This window comes from Musca autumnalis, unplaced genomic scaffold (assembly GCF_047663935.1).
Source record: "Musca autumnalis isolate F117 unplaced genomic scaffold, ASM4766393v1 scaffold_2, whole genome shotgun sequence".
NCBI lineage: Eukaryota > Metazoa > Arthropoda > Insecta > Diptera > Muscidae > Musca > Musca autumnalis.
The window spans coordinates 77462618-77482160 of record NW_027411755.1 but is presented as its reverse complement, the minus strand read 5'-3'; the positions used below and the strand labels follow the sequence as shown (position 1 = coordinate 77482160).

The 19543-nt window shown below is 35.1% G+C and overlaps 1 protein-coding gene across 2 annotated transcripts in view; it reads right to left on the bottom strand.

Annotated features, from left to right (window-relative positions):
• Duox (dual oxidase) overlaps positions 1-13583 on the bottom strand; it is an 84575-nt gene extending 70992 nt beyond the window's left edge. Inside the window, exon 1 of one of the 2 annotated variants that reach the window (XM_073968053.1) lies at positions 13358-13583. The gene's annotated coding sequence lies outside the window, so the exon portion shown is untranslated. Of the gene's footprint in view, positions 1-12641 lie in introns of both variants that reach the window. The other variant, XM_073968054.1, reaches the window with a different exon arrangement.
• Between the last annotated feature and the right edge of the window lie 5960 nt (positions 13584-19543).

Below are 19543 nucleotides of genomic sequence, written 5' to 3'. Positions count from 1 at the left end.
TAGCCACCCACACCGTTCCCGAAGTCTGGAAAATGGTCATGGTGGTCCCGCTACTGAAGCCAGACAAGGATGACAAATGCTCATCGATTTCGCATATATCGCCAGTAGTGAAGAACCTTGAGGCTATAATCCTACCCAGCGTTGGAAATAGCTATTCAGTTGTCGATCATCAGCATAGGTTCCGTAAGCAGCACAGCACGACAACAGCTCTGCTCGCCATCTACACACATATTAGTCGAGGACTCAACAAGAACAAGCAGTGCGATAAGACTGTATCGGTGGCACTCAACCTATCAAAAGCCTTTGAAACTGTCAAGCACTCCAAGATATTTGAGGATATTATAGACAACCCTCCGGCCAAGTTTTAAACGTTGTGGAATCAATTATATGTGTGGACGCCACTCATATGTGGTATTCAGGAACAAGAAGTCCAAGTCCCGTAGAGTGAAGCAGAGAGTTCCTCAAGGTGGAGTGATATCTACGAAACTGTTAAACCTCTACCTTTCCTGTATTGCACCCCCTCCAGACAACATTTAGATCGTAACGTATGCGGATGATTGTACGATCTTGGCGTCAGGTGCCTTCCTAGATGACATTTCTGAAAGGCTGAACTCCTATTTTACTGGTAAGATCAGCCTTCTTCCATGCGAGGAATATGCAAATGTCGGCCACTAAATCTACGGCCACTCTGTTCACCTTATGGACGGCAGATGCGAGAACAGAGTTGAGTGTAATGGTCGATGGTAGCAGAATTCCTAGCACAAACTACCTCAATATTCAGGGGGTCACATTCGACAGCATGTTCCCGTCGTCCGCGCATGCGCATGAGATTTAGAAACAAGGTCCTCCAATCCCTAGACGGCAGCACTTGGGGTGCAGATAAAGAAACCTTGTTGGCCACATATAACGCGATAGCTAGGTCTGTGAAAAATATTCAAAACTGTCAGAATGCCGCCCTGAGAACAGCAACAAAGATTCTTTCATTACAGCAACATAATCGCATGCTTTCGTTGCAGTACTTCCTCGGGTGTGAACGTCTGATCCATCCCAATCATCATAACGTGGATAGGACTCTCCCACCCAGGCATGTCAGGAGGGATCTTATTGATCTAGAAAGAGAAAAGTTACACGAGAGAACCGCTGGATCAACAAACCATCAAGAAGGTGTAAATAACGTTCATACAGATACATAAGAATCTATCGCATCTGGGGAGCGTCAGCTGCCACGTTTAACCAAAGTAGTTTTGGCTCAACTACGCTCTGGATGGTTCAGCCGTTTAAATTCCTATAGAGCAAGAATCGATGACACCGTGCAAAACGTCTGCCCAGTATGCGGCACACTGCCACTTTTCAACTGCCCTGCCAAACCTATTCAACTAACTAGCTTTGTATCCACATTTCTAGGACTGGAGATAGACCCAGAGTCAGATTAAGTAGAAAAGCAAACTTACAAATCTTTATAGATAAAAATCAAATACCGTTCGTTGGTAATTGCATCACTTGAGAACGGCTGAGGCCACTTGAATGTACAGAGATGGTCGCCGGAGAAAAAATGATGCATATTTTGTTGAATTTCGAAGGGGGCGGGTATCTCCCGTAAACCATATTAAAAAACGCTATATCTTTCTAAATAAAAATCAAATGTCGATTTGAATATTTTTTTAACTAGCCTAACTTAGGTTTTTATTGATCACGCCCACTATTACGACCACTTTTTTAAATATGTTATATCTACAAATCTACCGATTTTCCTGAAATTTTCAGGGAATATACAGGAATGGCCTCCTGTGAAAATAGGCTGCATATTTTGTTGAATTTCGGAGGAAGCGGAGTACATCTTCTGTGCCATATTTTAAAAACGCTATATTTGTAATAATAACTAATTTGAAAATTAATTTGCGAGACAATGGTGGTTGACTACACCCACTTTTTCAAATATGTTATATCTACAAAACCGATTTTGCTGAAATTTTCAGGGTATGAACAACGGACAAATAGGCTACATGTTTTGTTGAATTTTAAAGGGGACGGGGCATCTCCCTTACCCATATTTACAAAAACGCTATATTTGCAAAATTTGCAAATATATCGGTTTGGAAATTTACGAATTAATCTAGAATCTTTTTTAAATATGGTATATCTCCAAAACTACTGAACCGACTTCCACGAAATTTGCAGAAAATGCTGAGCACGGTGCTCTTGAATCAAATTTAAATGGAAGTGCTTACATTTGGGAAGTTTTTGAGGATTCTGAAACTAAAAATCGCCGGAGCGCGTTTTAAATAAATCGCGATTCAAGTTGACATTTTTAGGGGTTGTTTAGGTTTTTGCGATTTTGCTTGGAAGCCGCAAGTCCTATCAAAATGGGAATAAAAAAAATGATGTAGCTATCAAAATTCTCTACAAGATTGACCTAAAAATATTTTCGTAGGTTTTACAACTTTTGAGATATAGAAGTTGAAATTCAAATTCAATTCAATTCTGTATCGTCTCCTTATAAAACAATGTCATGAGTGCAATTTCCCAAACTTATATTTCTAAAAAAATGTTACAACCTAGGAAAAATTACATAAGCCAGTCTTGTAGAGAATTTTCACAGCTATAAGATTTTCTCAGGTCCCATGCCGATAAGACTTGCCGTATTCAAGCAAAATCGCGAAACCCTAACAAAAAAACCTAAAAATGTAAACTGAGCTTCTTTATCTCAAAAATGGTACAGCCTGAAAACAAATCATAAACGTCAATCCTGTAGAGAATTTTCACAGCTACAACATTTTCTTTAGCTCCATTTCGATTGGATTTGCGGTTTAAAAGCAAAATCGTGAAAACCTAAAAAAACACCTAAAAATGTGATTTTTCTTGTTTTTGGATTTTTCTCATCTATGAACTTCAATATATCAAAAATGGTAAAGCCTACGAAAATACCGTAAAGGTCAATCTTATAGAGAATTTTCATAGCTACAACATTTTGTTCCGTTTCATTTTGATAGGACTTGCGGTTTCTAAGCAAAATTGTGAAAATCTAAACAACCCCTAAAAATGTCTACTTGAATCGCGATTTATTTAAAAGGCGCTCCGGCGATTTTTTTTTTTTTTTTTTGTTTTTTAATTTTTCTCATTTATGAACATTGTAGTTTCAGAATCCGCAGGTGTAAGCAGCTTCCATTTAAATTTGATTCAAGAGCACCGTGTCAGGGTTTGCCGTTGTAATTTATATTTTAAGTACTACCTTCCCACGCCCAATGCTATATACATATTTGTTTGATAATCGCCATATTTGTTAAACTTATGAATGCATCGGCTTGCAAATTAATTTTCTAGACAACGGTGGTTGCGATCAAATGTTCTTACATTCGGCCCGAAGTCCCGACCATGGCCACTTTTTAAGTATGTTTTATCTCGAAAACTAACGAACCGATTTTCATGAAATTTTGTGAAATATCTCCCCTACACTGTGCTACAGTGAAAATTTGCAGGGGTTCCGATGCATAAATTCGGTATTGTGGGAGTCCCTAGAAGACGAAAATACCTTTGATTTCTTTGGGACACTTCGTTTTTTTATTTTATAACGGTAAATGTAGTGAAAAACGGGGTTTCTTGGATTTCCAACTTAAAACAGACATAACTTATGTTTTCCACAACGGACTTTTACGGCTTATTTTTTATTTAAAATGTGAAAATCATGCCTTTCAAACAAGTAATATTTTTTAATAATCGGGTAACAAATGGTTAAGTTATAATGATTTAAGTGTGACAAAAACGCTTTAAAAAACAGGAAAATGGGATTCCTCGTGCTTTAGGCTGCGTAGAAGTCACCAAACTGCGCAATTATTTACTTTTATCAAAAAGGAAATTTTGTAAGCTTTACAAAATGTGGAAAAACAATGAAATCGGTTGAAAAATACATGCGTTATAACATTTTTTGTGTTTTAACCTTTTGATTTTTCCTTTATAAAAGTTGGTACCTTGGTGCGTACGATTGTAGTTTGAATTTGTCTAGTTAACAATTACGCACAAGGTACCCAATCTTTTATAAAGGAAAAATCAAAAAGTTAAAACACTAAAGATGCCATAACTCACGCATTTTTCAACCGATTTCATTTATTTTCCCCATATTGTAAAGCTTACTAAATTTCCTTTAGAATAAAAGTAAATAATTGTGCAGTTTGGTGTCTTCTACGCAGCCTAGAGCACGAGGAAAAGCATTTTCCTGTTTTTTAATGCGTTTTTGTCACACTTAAATCATTATAACATAACCATTTCTTACCCGATTATTAAAAATTATGGCTTGTTCGAAATGTATGATTTTCACCTTTTAAATATAAAATAAGCCGTAAAAGTCAGTTGTGTAAAACACAAGTTATGTCCGTTTTTAGTTGAAAATCCAAGAAACCCCGTTTTTCACTATGTTTACCGTTATAAAATCAAAAAACGAAGTGACCCAAAGAAATCATAGGTATTTTCGTCTTCCGTGGACTCCCACAATACCGAATTTATGCATCAGAACCCCTGCAAAAAAATTTTGTCAACTTTTGTATCACAGTGCTATTAAGAAAAACGATATATTTACAAATTGCCTTAAAAGGTGAGGTTCAACGGTCTATCAGCCATGAAAAACTAAAGAGATATAATAAGAGTGAGAATTCGACCCTACAATTTTTTCACATTTATAATTAGATGTCGTTAGGATAAATACAGAGGACAGGAACGAAAATAATACCTAAACAGCATCATGGGGCGAAAAAATCCGACAAAGTCCGATGGAAAAAAGAAAGGTTGCAGACAAAAGCTGTTGATAAACTTAAAATCCTCAATGGATAACTCGGTTCGACAATGGACGCGAAGAAATGAAGTTGAAAATACATATTTTTGAATAAAACTGCATTTGCATTAGAGCATTTTGACGGGTTAACCTTTATGAGGATTTGTTCGACGTTTGCGCTACGGAATTTGGTTCGAAAGGAATATCAGTCCATATTGTTACCCCACACCATTAAATTTGGGTAGCAATATTTTGGACAAGAATTTTTCCGGTTTATCATCACCCAAACAATTAGTTAGTGCCTCTTGGCAATTTATTAAATAACACGTAATCAGTTCATTCTTCAAATCAGTCCTTTTGCGTCAATTCTATCAATGTGCGTACATTGTAGGTAAAGTTACGTATATCGTGGTCTTTAAAGTGTACGCGGGTACTTTTGTTTTTCTTACTGTTTTTAAGAATAACATTTTTCTAGAGTTGAGTTTCTGACAAACTTTTTTAAATTGTTCTTTCGGCCAAAGGCACTTTTCTGATATTCTACAATTAACAAAACACTTGAAGAAAAATCAGACAAAAACAACTTTCAATTATACTAATTTTAATTTACTTCAAGATATGAATATTCCCCTTAGGTCAGAAATATATACCCACTGATGAATAGTATGTGGTATGTGCATGCTACAAATAAGAAACCATTATGACCAACGTTTGTGCATATTCAATTTTTAATTTATACCAAAAAATAAACGAACACTATTGAATATCACCGTTTCCAATTCGAATTAATGATATTTGCCGTTGAAGGTTTGAAGTTGAAAGTGTTTGCTTATCATAATGGTAACCGTACATTTTGTTTGAAGTTGCAATTTTTTCTACTGTATCTGGTGTTGTTGTTGACTAAAGTGAACATTTTATCTTCATTAAGCATTTATTTCTTTAGTTAACACCCACTTCTTGTGTTTCTTTGTTGTGTTTTGTTTTTGTTTTAATTTTTTTCACGTATTTTTTCTTTCGTTTTGCTTTGGGAATTTGCGCTTTATTTCACATCTATGTTTCTGATTTTATTTTTCTTAATTGTTATTTCTATACAGCTGAGTTTGTGATCATGATGATTTTAAGATAATATTTCATGGTTTCTTTCTTTCAACTTCGTTATAAAGAGAAATTATACAATTTCGGGTTAATTTCATTTTTTTTGCACAATTATAAAGCACCATGGCAGCAAACATTTCACAGGAGGGCACAGAGACATAGTTAGAGAGCTATTCTCTTGTTGGTGTATTTATATTGTTGTTTAGAAAACACGCATGCGTACCACTCGGTAACTTGTACAGAGAACTAGAAGCGATACAGTGTTACCATCTTATGACAATGGTGTTTTCATCGGATTGTTGGAGTCAGAAAAGTTAAATACATTCATAAAATATGTTTGTACGTTAGCCAGGGAAAATCTTTTGTGACCAAACCTACAAGTTATTCACTGTATTATAGCTCCCTTGAATCAAAACATAAATTCGGTACTGATAGGTACTGGCTTTGTAGTTAGCCATTGGCTACAACAAATAGTGGTTAATTGTGATCTATGGGATGAAAGATACCAAGCAACAGCCCAGACCTGCTTTAACATGACAAAGCCCAGGACCTATCTTGGTTCTTCTTTCATCTTAAGTGGACACTGACTTCCCCGTGATGTCACCTGGGGAGCTGCCTTTAACCCCCGTTAATGGTAGTGAGCTAACATGTGCCGCACGTTCACCCCTAAGAACGTTAACAAAGTTGGTGACTCCTGCAAACGTTTTAAGGACCATGATCTGCGAGTCTTCGCCTGGAATGTTCGCACTCTTTATAAAGAAGGTGCAGTTTACGCTTTGGTAGATATATTTGAAAAGTACGAGGCCGAAATTACTGCCACACAGGAAATACAATGGATTGGGAAAGGCGTCTCAGCAACATTTAAAGGTGATGCACTGTATTATAGCTAAGTTTGGTTGCGGATTTGCAGTTAGTCGCAGTTTAAAGCATTTGGGCTCCAGCTTCACCCAGTGAATAAAAGACTTGCTACAATACGCATAAATTTCCGAAAATGTACCTAATGATACCCAAAATACCAAATTTCCGTAATTGTAATTTTTTGAATTATTGAAAATTAACCACATTCTAACACCGCAACATAATTGAAAATCCAAGAAGAAGACATTCGCGGTTATGGACCCCAAAAGACTTGAGGCCTAGATGTCAACATTTTGCCCAAACCGTTAAGAATTTTGATTTACTCTTGGAGGCTCTTTATCTTCACGGTCAAAATTGCCGAGGTCAAAATTCTTTTATAATTTTTCTGGGGTTCCGGTCTGTAGAAACGGTTCTTAAAGGTCAAAATAGCTAAATAAAAAAATCATAAAACAAGTAACTACAAAAACGTTCCTAAGGTCTCAATAAGTAAATTTCGAGAATATCTGAACATTCAAGGAACGGTTCTTAAAGATTAATATAGTAAAATACAACAAATCGGGCGCTACCGTTATATTATTCTATATTTAATGGTAAACCTATACCATACAGGTTTTCGTTAGAGGATGATTACACAACACATGAAAGGCATTTCGGTTCGATAATGTGGTAAAATCCTTCAAAATACGGACAAATCAGTCCCCATTTTTAATATCAAACATCTTAAGAGCAATGTAAACTTCTGTACCAACAGACAGATGGATAGATAGACAGACATTTTTTACTTTATAGGATTTTCGACTAATATTTCGGAATGACAAAGTTAGTATCTTATGGCGTAAAGTGTCTACCAATTCATATATTGACAAATTTACCCCACACGCCTGATATGAGCATTACATTTAATCGAAAATGCATTTGATCTCTTCTCATCGAATAAAAACAGAGAAATTCTGTAGCATAAGAGTAGGTCCTTTCATAGAGAGACAAAAGGTCAAGTAGGGTTTCTTGCAGATGATCACATGCTCTTCTGTTATAAAGGACAGACTTCATCGTTTTTCAAAAGTTCTGCAAAATACCAAAATTTCTTCATAGCATACGAATCGGGCAAGGTGTCTTCAAAAAAAAATGCAGAAAGATCATCATAAAGAAGACTCTTACTTTTCTCTTAAAATACATAAAGGTCTTTCTTAGAAGTCCAACAGGTCCTTTCACAGAAGACATTAATGACTTCTAATAGAAAACAAGAGGAGAAGGCCAGTGAGCCTTCTATGAGATGATTAGTAAATCTTCTAGAAGATCTTCCCCAAGAATATGTGGGATATGAAACCATCATTCCAAAGTGTATTACAAACAATCTATTGACCCAAAAATGTTTCCGATATGCATTTTATAAATAACATAGAGATTAAAAGGATTTTTTATTTAAAGAATTTTTGATTTAACAAATCGAGCTTTTTTTCACGACTCGGACTCCAGCAAAATTTGCTAGACTCCAACTCCGAATGGATTTAAGCATCTCGATATTCATAAGGGCTCCCCTAGTTGTCCCCATACCAAAAAACAAGAAATCAAATTGATCATGTTGTGATAGTTGGAAGACATTCATCGGTAGTTTTGGATGTATGATCATTCCGAGTAGCAAACATTGTCTGGGACCACCACCTTGTTGCATCAAATGTACGTACCCGATTAAACGTAGCACAAAAGTACGAATAGACACAACATGGAAGTTGGACACCGGTAAGCTGCAATCACAACCGATAACCACAGCATATTCCACTCAACTGGCCCAATTCCTCAATCAAAGTACTCCTCGTCCCGATAACATATCAGCACAATGGCAAAATATAGCCCACTCCATGCAAACGGCCACAAAATCCATACTTAGATACAAGAGAACTTGACCAAGGAACCGATGATATGACTAGGAGTGTCAGCTGCTACCGAGGAGAAAAATGCGGCTTCGCCACAATCAGTATTAAGGCATGAGGAGAAAAGGAGAGCATAGAAACGTCTTTTCCGGAGAAAAAAGAGGTTAAGAAACGAGGTATACAGGAGCCAGAATGAAGTCCGAAAATTCTACCACAGAGTGAAATATCAAACTGATAGCTATGGTACAGGTACTTCCTTCTGTAGATACCAGCAAGGTAATTTGGTGACTGATACAAATAGTGAGCTCAAGATATGGAAAGATCATTTTCCAAACTGTTGGTATCCAATACTAGCGAAGACGACGAAGATACCACAAATCCCATCCTAGCAGATGGTATTGAATGTATACCTCCCGGCAAGAATGAGGTTAAGACAGCAATGAACCAGCTAAAGAATAATAAGACAGCATGGGGCAATGGTCTACCAGTCGAGATGTACAAACCCGGAGGCAACATGCTGAGAAGGTGTATGCATCAGTTAATTAGCACCATCTGTCAGGGAGAACGCGTACCCGTGATTGGAACCTGAACATCCTGTGTCCTGTGCATAAGAAGATAATAATGTGGGCTATAACTACAGGGGCATAAGTCTTCTCCCTAATTCTTATAACATAGTGTGAGGTATATTGTGCGAACGACCAAAGCCTGTGGTCAACGAAACAATTGGATCATACCAATGCGACTTTTGAATTGGCAAATCAACAAATGACCAGATATTTACCTTGCGGCAAATCCTGGAGAAGATCCAAGAGATGCAGATCGACACCTACCATCTTCTTGTCGATTAAAAAGCCGAGCTGTTTAAAACCGGAGGCGACACGCTGATAAGGTGTATCAGCTAGTTAGCACCATCTGGCAGGAAGAACGCGTAACCGACTATTGGAACCTGAGCATACGGTGTCCCGTCCATAAGAAAGGAGATAAGACTTTATGTTCCAACTATAGGGGCATAAGGTATCTCCCTATCGCCTACAAGATAGTGTCAACGAAATAATTGGACCTTACCGATGCGGCTTTAGACCTGGCAAGTCCACCATCGACCAGATATTTACCCTACGGCAAATCCTGGAGAAGTCCCAAGAGATGCAGATCGACACCTACCACCTTTTTGTACATTATAAAGCAGCCTTCGACAGCCCGCTAAGTTCAAAGGTATTCCAAGTCATGTCTGAATTTGGTACCCCCGCAAAGCTCATTCGGCTTTGTAAAATGACTCTAACTGACACAAGATCTTCAGTTAAAATAGGAAAGAACCTCTCCGAAGAGTGTTGTACCAAAAGAGGTTTCAGGCAAGGAGACAACCTTTGGTGCGATCTTTTCAACATCCTGCTAGAAAAGGTTATACGAGAGGCAAACGTCAAAAGAAGTCGCACAATATAAACCAATAGCCACATGATATAGACAATAGGGTTATGACTTTTTGACATTTTTCCTCAAAAATGATTTCCTGTAGCAGGGATGAATGAACTTTTGCCTATTAATCACTATGCTATCGTTTATTCCATTGAGATATAAAAAAAGTTCACGCACAAATCGATTTTAAAAAAATAATTTTTTGAAAAAATATATGAAATGAAAAAATTTTTTTTTTTTCAGAAAATGATTTTTTATTGCACGAATCAATAAATATAAGCCTACTAATAATTATAATAACGTTTATTTCACTCAAATATTAAAAAAGTCGCGAAAAAAGTCACTTTGAAAAAATTTTAAATTTTTTGTTTTTTTGTTAAAAAATTATATTTTTGAATAAAAGCGTTTACGACATTTTTACGATTCTCAGAATTGAAGAAAAATAGTGAGAAATAAATTTTATGTCATTTTAATTATCTCATGTGGCTCTAAAGTTTATTTTCAATTATATATCTGTTTTCAGTGACTTCAAAAAATTGTCCATAATTTTGATAAATTCAAATTTTAAAATCATTTTGTGCGTGAGGTTTTTTCTGCGAATTACCTTATAATTAAGATTTTATGTAATCTTATGGCAAAACTCATCACGCTATGATACAGGGATATGAGGTTGTAAAAAAGTCATAACCCTAATAGACAATCATGGGACGATTAGTAAAAGAAGTAACCAATACCCTTATGAAGGTCGAAGGAGAATCTGCTAAAGTGGGTCTGGCCGTAAACAGCGAAAAGACCAAGTTGATGGTGTCGACGCGCAATACGTCTATTGAGCTCGGACCAACTGTTGAAGTTGGTTCCTATAATTTTACACAACAAACGACGTCAGTTGTGAAATAAGAAGAAGAATTGTATTGGCCAACAGATGCTACTTTGGCTTAAGTAAGGACTTTAAAAACCAAGCCACAACTCGTCAAACAAAAATAACGTTTTACAAAACACTGATACTAACCGTGCTGATGTATGGTTCCGAAACCTTGGTACTTGCGCAAGCAGATAAGGCAGTGTTTGGCGTGTTTGAGAGAAAAATTCTTCGAAAGATCTACGGACCAATCTGCGTTGACGGTGAATATCGACATCGTATGAACCACGAGCTGTATCAGCTATATAACGACATCAGTATAGATAAACGTAGAGATGCAGTGATTGCATTGGCTAGCCCATATCCCACTCAGTGAAATTTTATTTCCATTACAAAAGTGCAAGCGTATATTTGAATTTGATAAAATTTATTACTGATTTTTAGTACTCTAGCAAAGGATTAGCTAGAATATTTTTCTTATGTTTTTGTAGAAGACTAATCTGGTAAAAACCCCAAACACATCATTTTTTTAAACATGTCAAAATAATGATTCCAGGCACTGTAGGTTGACCCAAACGAACATATATGTATATGAAATTTTGTGACGATCGGTTAAAGTTAACCCGTGCCAACGTAGCGATCTTTGTTTCCATAGTAATTTGTATGGGGTCAAAGGCGCATTTTCACCAAAATTCTCTAAATGCCACAATTATGACGAAAAAACTTTTCCAGTTCATTATTATACAAAAAATGTTGAAAAGCGGATCGGATTTTGATATAGCTATATAGGGCCCGAAATACCCAAAGTCGCCAAAATTTGCATATAAGAGCTATATAAAAATGCATTCCGATTTTCAAACATTTTTGTAGAAATGTTTGTGGCATTTAGGGAATTTTGGTGAAAATGCGCCTTTGGCCCCATACAAATTACTATGGAAACAAATATCGGTAGGTTGGCACTGGTTAACTTTAACCAATCGCGATAAAATTTTATATATGTTTTTGAATGAAATGGAAAAAAATTAGTGGGTTGGAAATCCAAAAACAAAAAAATTGTTTTTGGGTTCACCCTATTGTACACACATCGTCCAAATGGAATCAACGTAACTTTTTATTTCGGGTTTTGAATACCCATTCAAAAGAAAACGTCGATGTCTCATTCGGATTAAACTTTGTCTAACATATTCTACAAAACCTTCCCTCTGATATTCTTCAGTTAGCATATTACAACTCTACCAGGAAGAAGCCTTGATGTGATGGAAAGGCTTAGTACTTTCCACGTTACTTTAATACACCTCGTGGTGAAGAGTATGGAGACATTTCAAAATGTGCAGTATCAAAAATCGTTGTTATGAAAAACAAACGTCGATTAAAATCTAGCATACCGAAGTGGGTGAAAGATTAATATTTATATTTCGATATAAAAATCAAACATTGCTCTGTTCCAGAACCTGCAAGAATCTAAAATTTTTTAACATTTTGACAATTTTTTCCTCATAAATTTGTGAAATAATTCAAATATATGTATAAAATTTTTATAAAAAAATTTATTTTTCGCTTCAAATTATTTCTTTTTTTTTTTTTTTTGCTTTTCAACTTCTGGCAACACTGTCAAAAATACAAAAGTATGTATATTTGGACATTCACTTTTCGATTGAAGAATACGACAACGGATTGCTTGAAGTTTGTAGGCATTGCTGGTATGTCGTTTTGTTGTTGCTGTTACTGCTGTTAACATATGTACGTACGTTAATTTTATTTTAGGTGAAATTACTTCTTTTCTTACAATTGAAGCACCGCACCGGTGATGATCATACCCGGACACAACACACACTTATTTTCGGCACTCAAAAACTTTTTAGTCGAAAAATACTCGCCACACATACACTCATAGCAAACTAAATTATAGAAATTATACGTGCACATCAAACAGAGCATACCACGTCATTATAACATTTGCTCAATAGAAAAGAAAGATAAATGACGATTTTATTTTTTTAATGAATTTAATTTTTGATTTCTTTCGAACATTTGTTTTGTTGTGATTTTCTTTAAAGGCAATTGGCATTAAAAGCCCTTGAAACGCTTGAACGAAGCTGTGAGTAAATCACTTTGCATTGCTGCTGTTGGCAATTACAATTTGTTTTCTTATTTTTTTTTTTAAGAAACAAATCTTGGCTGATATGAAGTCGAAACTTTTTTCTTTTTAAATTACGTTTATTTTTTGGTATTTAATCGTAAATATTTTATTTTAATGGGATTTTTTCATCACTTTTCAATAAAAAATATTTACAAACTACAACAACAAAAATTTAGCACGTCTTCACTTTATCACTTTTTTTTTGAAATTGTTATGCGATCTTTATGTTTTGTTGTTGGTTTCTCTTTTTTTCATAGTTCGTCTGCTTTGTTCAAGTTTCTTTCATTATTACTTATATGTTGTTGCTGTTGTTGTTTTTGTTATTTTGTTAAACTCTTAAGACACTTCTTGTATTTATTTACCGCTTGGTATAAATCGTTTGGTTGGGGGAGAGAAGAGAGTAGACACACTGATTTGTACCCGCTACTGCCGTCCGCAAGCGCTGAAAGTCCGTTAATAACTGAATCTTTGTTTGGGGCTCATATGTGCTCAGAGCTTCAAAACATACCCACTACGTCCAGGCATAAGGTATTCAAGCAGCCAGCTAGTCACTTAGTACCACCATGAAAACAGCTGAGCTCCAAACACTGTCTTTGTAATATCTTAACAACAAAACCCGCAACAGCAAAAACAATAAATAGAAAGAGAAACAACGAAAACATTTTAATGGTTTGTGTCCATGTTGTGTTGTATCGAAAAACCGGTGTTTATTTTGTTTTTAAATTTCATTGGTTCCCAAACTGAAGTGGCGACTTGAAGATTTCTGTTTTATTACAGTCAACTCCAAATAAATTGAACGGGGTAATTTATATCATTGTAATTTTTTGATTCAAATTTCAACAAAGAGAGATCAAAGACAAAACATTTAAATTTTGAAAATGTGACACCCATATCTAACGTGGATTTATATTGGCCATATTTCGTATTGAAATCTAAATAAAAAACGAATTGAGGGTTTTTTATAAGAGTGTTTATAATATCTTTATGATCTTCATCATAGATATCCTGATCCACCACGATACAGCCAAACATACTGTCTACTTGTCTAAAGCCTCATTCGGGTCTGAAGTGTTCGGAGACCTTCTTTTCTGAATAAACTGATGCCTGCTTTTCGTTTGATGTCATCACAACACACCGTTTCAGATTTGAGGGGATCCAAACTTGAAACTTAGAGCACTTTTAAACTAAGAAGTCTGTCGACCTCTGTTGTCACAATTATTTTATTGGCTTCAGTTATTCGCACAGAACGTTGGGTACGATTTCATAAACGCTGAAAGTGGAATGGTCATAGGATACCGAAAATCGGGAGGTACCGCTCTATGGGGGCTATATAAACGCGTGGACCTATACCGACAAATTTTAAGTGGAAAGTTTAATACCCCCAACGAAGACTTAATACCAAATTTCAGTCATTTCAATGGATTATTGTGGCCATAACCTTCAAATTACCGAAAATCGGGAGGTACCGTTCTATGAGGGCTATATGAAGGCGAGGACCTGTACCGACAACTTTCGGGTGGAAAGTTTCGTACCCCCAACGACGGCTAAATACCAAATTTCAGCCATTTCGGAGGAAAATTGAGGCCACAACCTTCAAAATACCGAAAATCGGGAGGTACCGTTCTATTGGGGCTTTATACCAACAAAATTCTGGGGGGATATTTTATATCCCCAACGAAGACTAAGTACCAAATTTCAGACTTTTCGGTGGGATAATGAAGCTAAAACCCTCAAAATACCGAAAATCGGGTGGTACCGTTCTATGGGGGCTATATCAAAACGTGGACCGATATAGCCCATTTGCAATACCAAACATCCTAGGAGTAATATAAACTTCTACACCAATTTACAAGGCTCTATCTTAAAAATTGCGAGCTGTATTTTGATTTCAACAGACGGACAGACGGACATGGTTATATCGACATAGAATTTTACCCTGATCAAGAATATATATACTTTATAGGGTCTCCGATGCATATTTCGATGTGTTACAAACGGAATGACAAATTTAATTCTACCCTCCATATTATGGTGGAGGGTATAATGAATCATATCGGACCAAGTACGGTTTAGTCCCCATAAATTCTGCCCAAATATAACGAATTTTTCCTCTTTGATGTACATATCGATATATCACACCCTTTCACCACTCTTTGAAGACTTATTACCCCCATTCCGATAAAAACTCTAATGGTATTTGGTAGTTCTTCAAGGCATTTTGTTATCTCAGTATTTTCCCTCCATAAAATACTGTTAAGCTATAATCGGAATAGTTTCTGCTTGATTTTCGTTTATTCGTAAGTGCAACCTAAATCCCAAAGGATACTAGAACATTTTGAAAATTCGGCCAAAAACGTTAATAAAAACTTCAAATATACCTGAAATCGAGCGGTGCCGTTATATCGTCGGTGTCATGCTTAAGTGTTCCATACGCCATTTTTGACTTTTTGAGATACAGGTGGTTTCTAGGGTTTTCCGGTATGCTCTTTCTGAATTTCTAGTCGGCTTTCTCCTATCTGCTCTAGTTTCCGAGATATCCACGCCTCGACGGGAAAGCATAAACTTGTTTCAGTTATGAAATTAATATTTTAAAAACTTACAAGTTTAAAAACACATTTCAAAAAACAGAATTTCAATTTTCGATTTAGAAGTATTTAATTTATTGAGGCAAAGATGGAAAATTTTTTTATCACTTTGTTCCATGTGATTTACAATATTTCACATTCGTGTCATAAGTGCGGATATGGAACAAATCGACAAAAATTCTTTTTTTAAAAAAATCTCTATAACTTTTATATTCCAATACATATTCCTCTAAATTTTTTCAAATTTGTTCTATAAACTATTATTAATATTTCAAGTCAAAAATTTAAATATTTGCTTTAGCCAGCTCCACACAGTTGTGACGCAAAACATTAAAATGCGATTATCTCAAAACGGGCAAATGGCGTATGGAACACTTAAGCATGACACCGACGATATGCCACCTACTCGAAAACCTGGACCTATGTCAACAACAATTATATTATTCGGTAATTCAGACAATTCGAACATCCACGAAACATCGATCTTATACTGTACTTCACAAAACCGATGAACTAAGTACTACGAGTACAGGCTTGGGTAAACGTAAACACCATATCGCTCATTTGTTCAAAAACTATAACTTTTTACAAATTTTATATATAAACAGTAAAATAACTAATTGGATCATATTTTGCAAAGAGCTAGTCAGATATCAGTTTTAAATTTCTGTGGAAAATCAAGTATGACTTGAAAAAAAATTTTTCATAAACTCAAAAATTTTTAATTTATCACAAACTCCTATCAAATACAATGTAACTCGTTTAGTTTTAGGGATATCAAAAATGAAAATTTGACACAAGATAAAGTAGAAATCTTGGAAAAGGCAAAACTTGCTAACTCAAAAAACGCATTTTTATGACACTCTTTGAACAATATGATCACCACGGTGCTCTTGAAGCAACATTAAATTGAAGGTGTTTACACCTGGGAAGTTTTTGCGGATTCTGAAACTACGATGTTCATAGATGAGAAAAATCAAAAAACAAAAAACCGCCATAGCGCTTTTTAAATAAATTGCGATTCAAGTTGACATTTTTTGGGGTTTTTAGGTTTTCATGATTTTGCTTGGAAACCGCAATTCCTGTCGAAATGGGACTGAAGCAAATGTTGTAGCTATGAAAATTCTCTACATGATTGACCTTTATGATAATTTCGTAGGTTTTACCGTTATTGAGATATAGAAGTGCAAATTAGGACAATGCATTGACTGTATCGCCTCCTTATAAAACAATGACATGACTGCAATTTCCCGACTTAAACTTATATATTTCAAAAATGGTACAACCTAAGAAAAAATTACGAAAGCCAATCTTGTATAGAATTTTCACAGCTAAGAGATTCTCACTAGTCGTATTTCGATAAGACTTACCGTTTTCAAGCAAATCGTGAGAACCTAACAAAAAGCTAAAAATGTGACATGAACATCTACATATATATCTCAAAAATGGTAAATTCTATGAACAAATCATAAAATCCTCTAAAGAATTTTCACAGCTACAACATTTTCTTTGGCCCTATTTCGATAGGACTTGCGGTTTCCAAACAAATTCGCGATAATTTAAAATAAACCTAAAAATTTGAATTTTGACCGCGATTTATTTAAAAATCCCTCCAGCGATTTATTCTTGTTTTTGGATTTTTCTCACCTATGAACATTGCTGTTTCAAAATCCGCAAAAACTTCCCAGGTGTAAGCGGTTTTCACTTAAAGTTAGTTAAGGCGCACCATGTATGAACTTGTTTTATACAGTCAATGCATTGTCCCAATTTGAACTTCTTTATCGCAATAACGGTAAAACCTACGAAATTATTATAAAGGTCAATCTTGTAGAAAATTTTCATAGCTACAACATTTTCTTTAGTCTCAAAACCCCTAAAAATGCCAACTTGAATCGCGATTTATTTAAAAAGCGCTCCGGCTTTTTTTTGTTTTTTTGATGTTTCTCATCTATGAACATCGTAGTTTCAGAATACGCAAAAATTTCCCTGGTGTAAGCACCTTCCATTTAAAGTTGCTTAAAGGGCACCGTGTCACTATGTATTTCATTCCAAAAAAGTTTATCACGTCCAAAGCAAATAAATAAATACTTTTAGAACAAATATTACTATAAGTATTAATATATTTGAGTATTACACTGTGTGTAATTTTTTGAGTCATGGTTTATTAACCATATTCTGACACCGCAGTGTGATAGAAAACCAAAAACGAGAAGATAAGTGTCCTGGCGTTTTCCCTGTCACTTCAACTTTTGCGGTTATGGGCCCCAAATACCTGAGGCCTTGATGTATATTCAACCTCGCCTTCGAGGTCAAAATCGTCAATGTCAAATTTCCCTTTTAATTTTTTCTCGGATTTTAGTCTACAGATATCAAACCGATCAAAGTTGAAGCAAACAACCAACTAGAAAAATTTACCTTAGATCTTAGTATACAATTTTCTAGATTTTCGATTTTTATACTCTTTTCTCGGTTCCTGCTCCATAGATACTAAACCGTTCAAAATCCAAGAAAGCAATGGACCACAATAATGTAGCAAAGAAATCAGCAAACAACTTTCTGGAATATACGAAATGTCTATGAACGGTTCTTAAATATGAAAATAGCCAAAAACTTTTGAAAATATTTGATTTTTATACTTTTTTCTCCACAGATACCGAACCGCCCAAAAATTAAGGATACAGTCAACTACAAAAATGTATCTAAGATTTCAATAAATAACTTTTTAGAACGTAAAAAGATTATAGGAACGGTTCTTCAAGCTGAAATTCACAAAAAATTGAAGCTCGAAGCTCGAAGGCTAAAGCATTGTATATACGGCCGAGTATTATGAGTACGTGTTTGCAAGGCATATTTATATAAGGTATATGTATGAATTACAACAACTAACAAATCTACAAAAACAACATTGTTATTATTGAAAATTGAATGTCAATGAAAATGTTGAATAATATGATCGTTCTTGAAATTTTCTCAGGAAAAACATAAATACATTTTTAAAATCCTCTAAAGTAGAACAAATTTGGATCCAAATGTAAATATAAAGCAATTAGAACTGTCGTAGGTCATTTTTATTGCACGTTTAGTAAGTAAGAAGTATTTTATCGTAGCAAATTTCGAAGTTCCAAATTTTATGAGTAGACCCTATAACATTTTGAAACCCAAATTTACAAAAAAAACGTAAAAATACAGCTGATTATCACTTCTACCTTATATAAATGTGCCTTGCGTGTATGCAAAGGAATTGACATTGGATTTAGTAAATCATGTACTATAACGCTTTTTATTTCATATGGAAATCTTTTTGGGGTGGTACCAATTGAATGCAATTACAATTTGAGAGCCACTGATCAATCTAAGCTTCTCCTTCTCTAGTTGAATGACACATGTACATTGACACTTCAACGTCTTTAAGTAAAAGAAAAAGAATTCTATTGAGAGTATATCATTGAGAGTATTTTATGCATATCTACGTTAAGGGTTACCACCAGCAGCAAAGATCAAACAATACATTTTGGGTGGTTTTTATACAGAAAATTGCCAAATTAATTTAAAAAAAAATTTCACCTATAAAACACAACAGATTCTTCCCGTCCAAAACTCATATTTCTATCAAGTTTATTCCATCGACTTGAAAAAAATTTAACAACACATTTTCAACATGTTTTTTTAGATTTGTTGACATTTGCAAGTTGTGGTAACCCCATAAGAAATAACAATACAAGTTTGTGTCTTAAGTCTTTTGTTTTATTTTATGAAGACATACGCTCTCTCGTTTCTCTTTATTCGCTCACTGTTTAAAAACTGTATTATTTCTCACATTCAATAGCGCTGAATTAACATTAGTTCTCAAAATTAAACAAACCATTAAATATGTTTGACATTCCATTCAAGTTGCACAGTGGGGGTGAAATGAAAAGAAAGCCCATATTAGTTGTTGCTATAGAAAATAAAAAACAATTACTT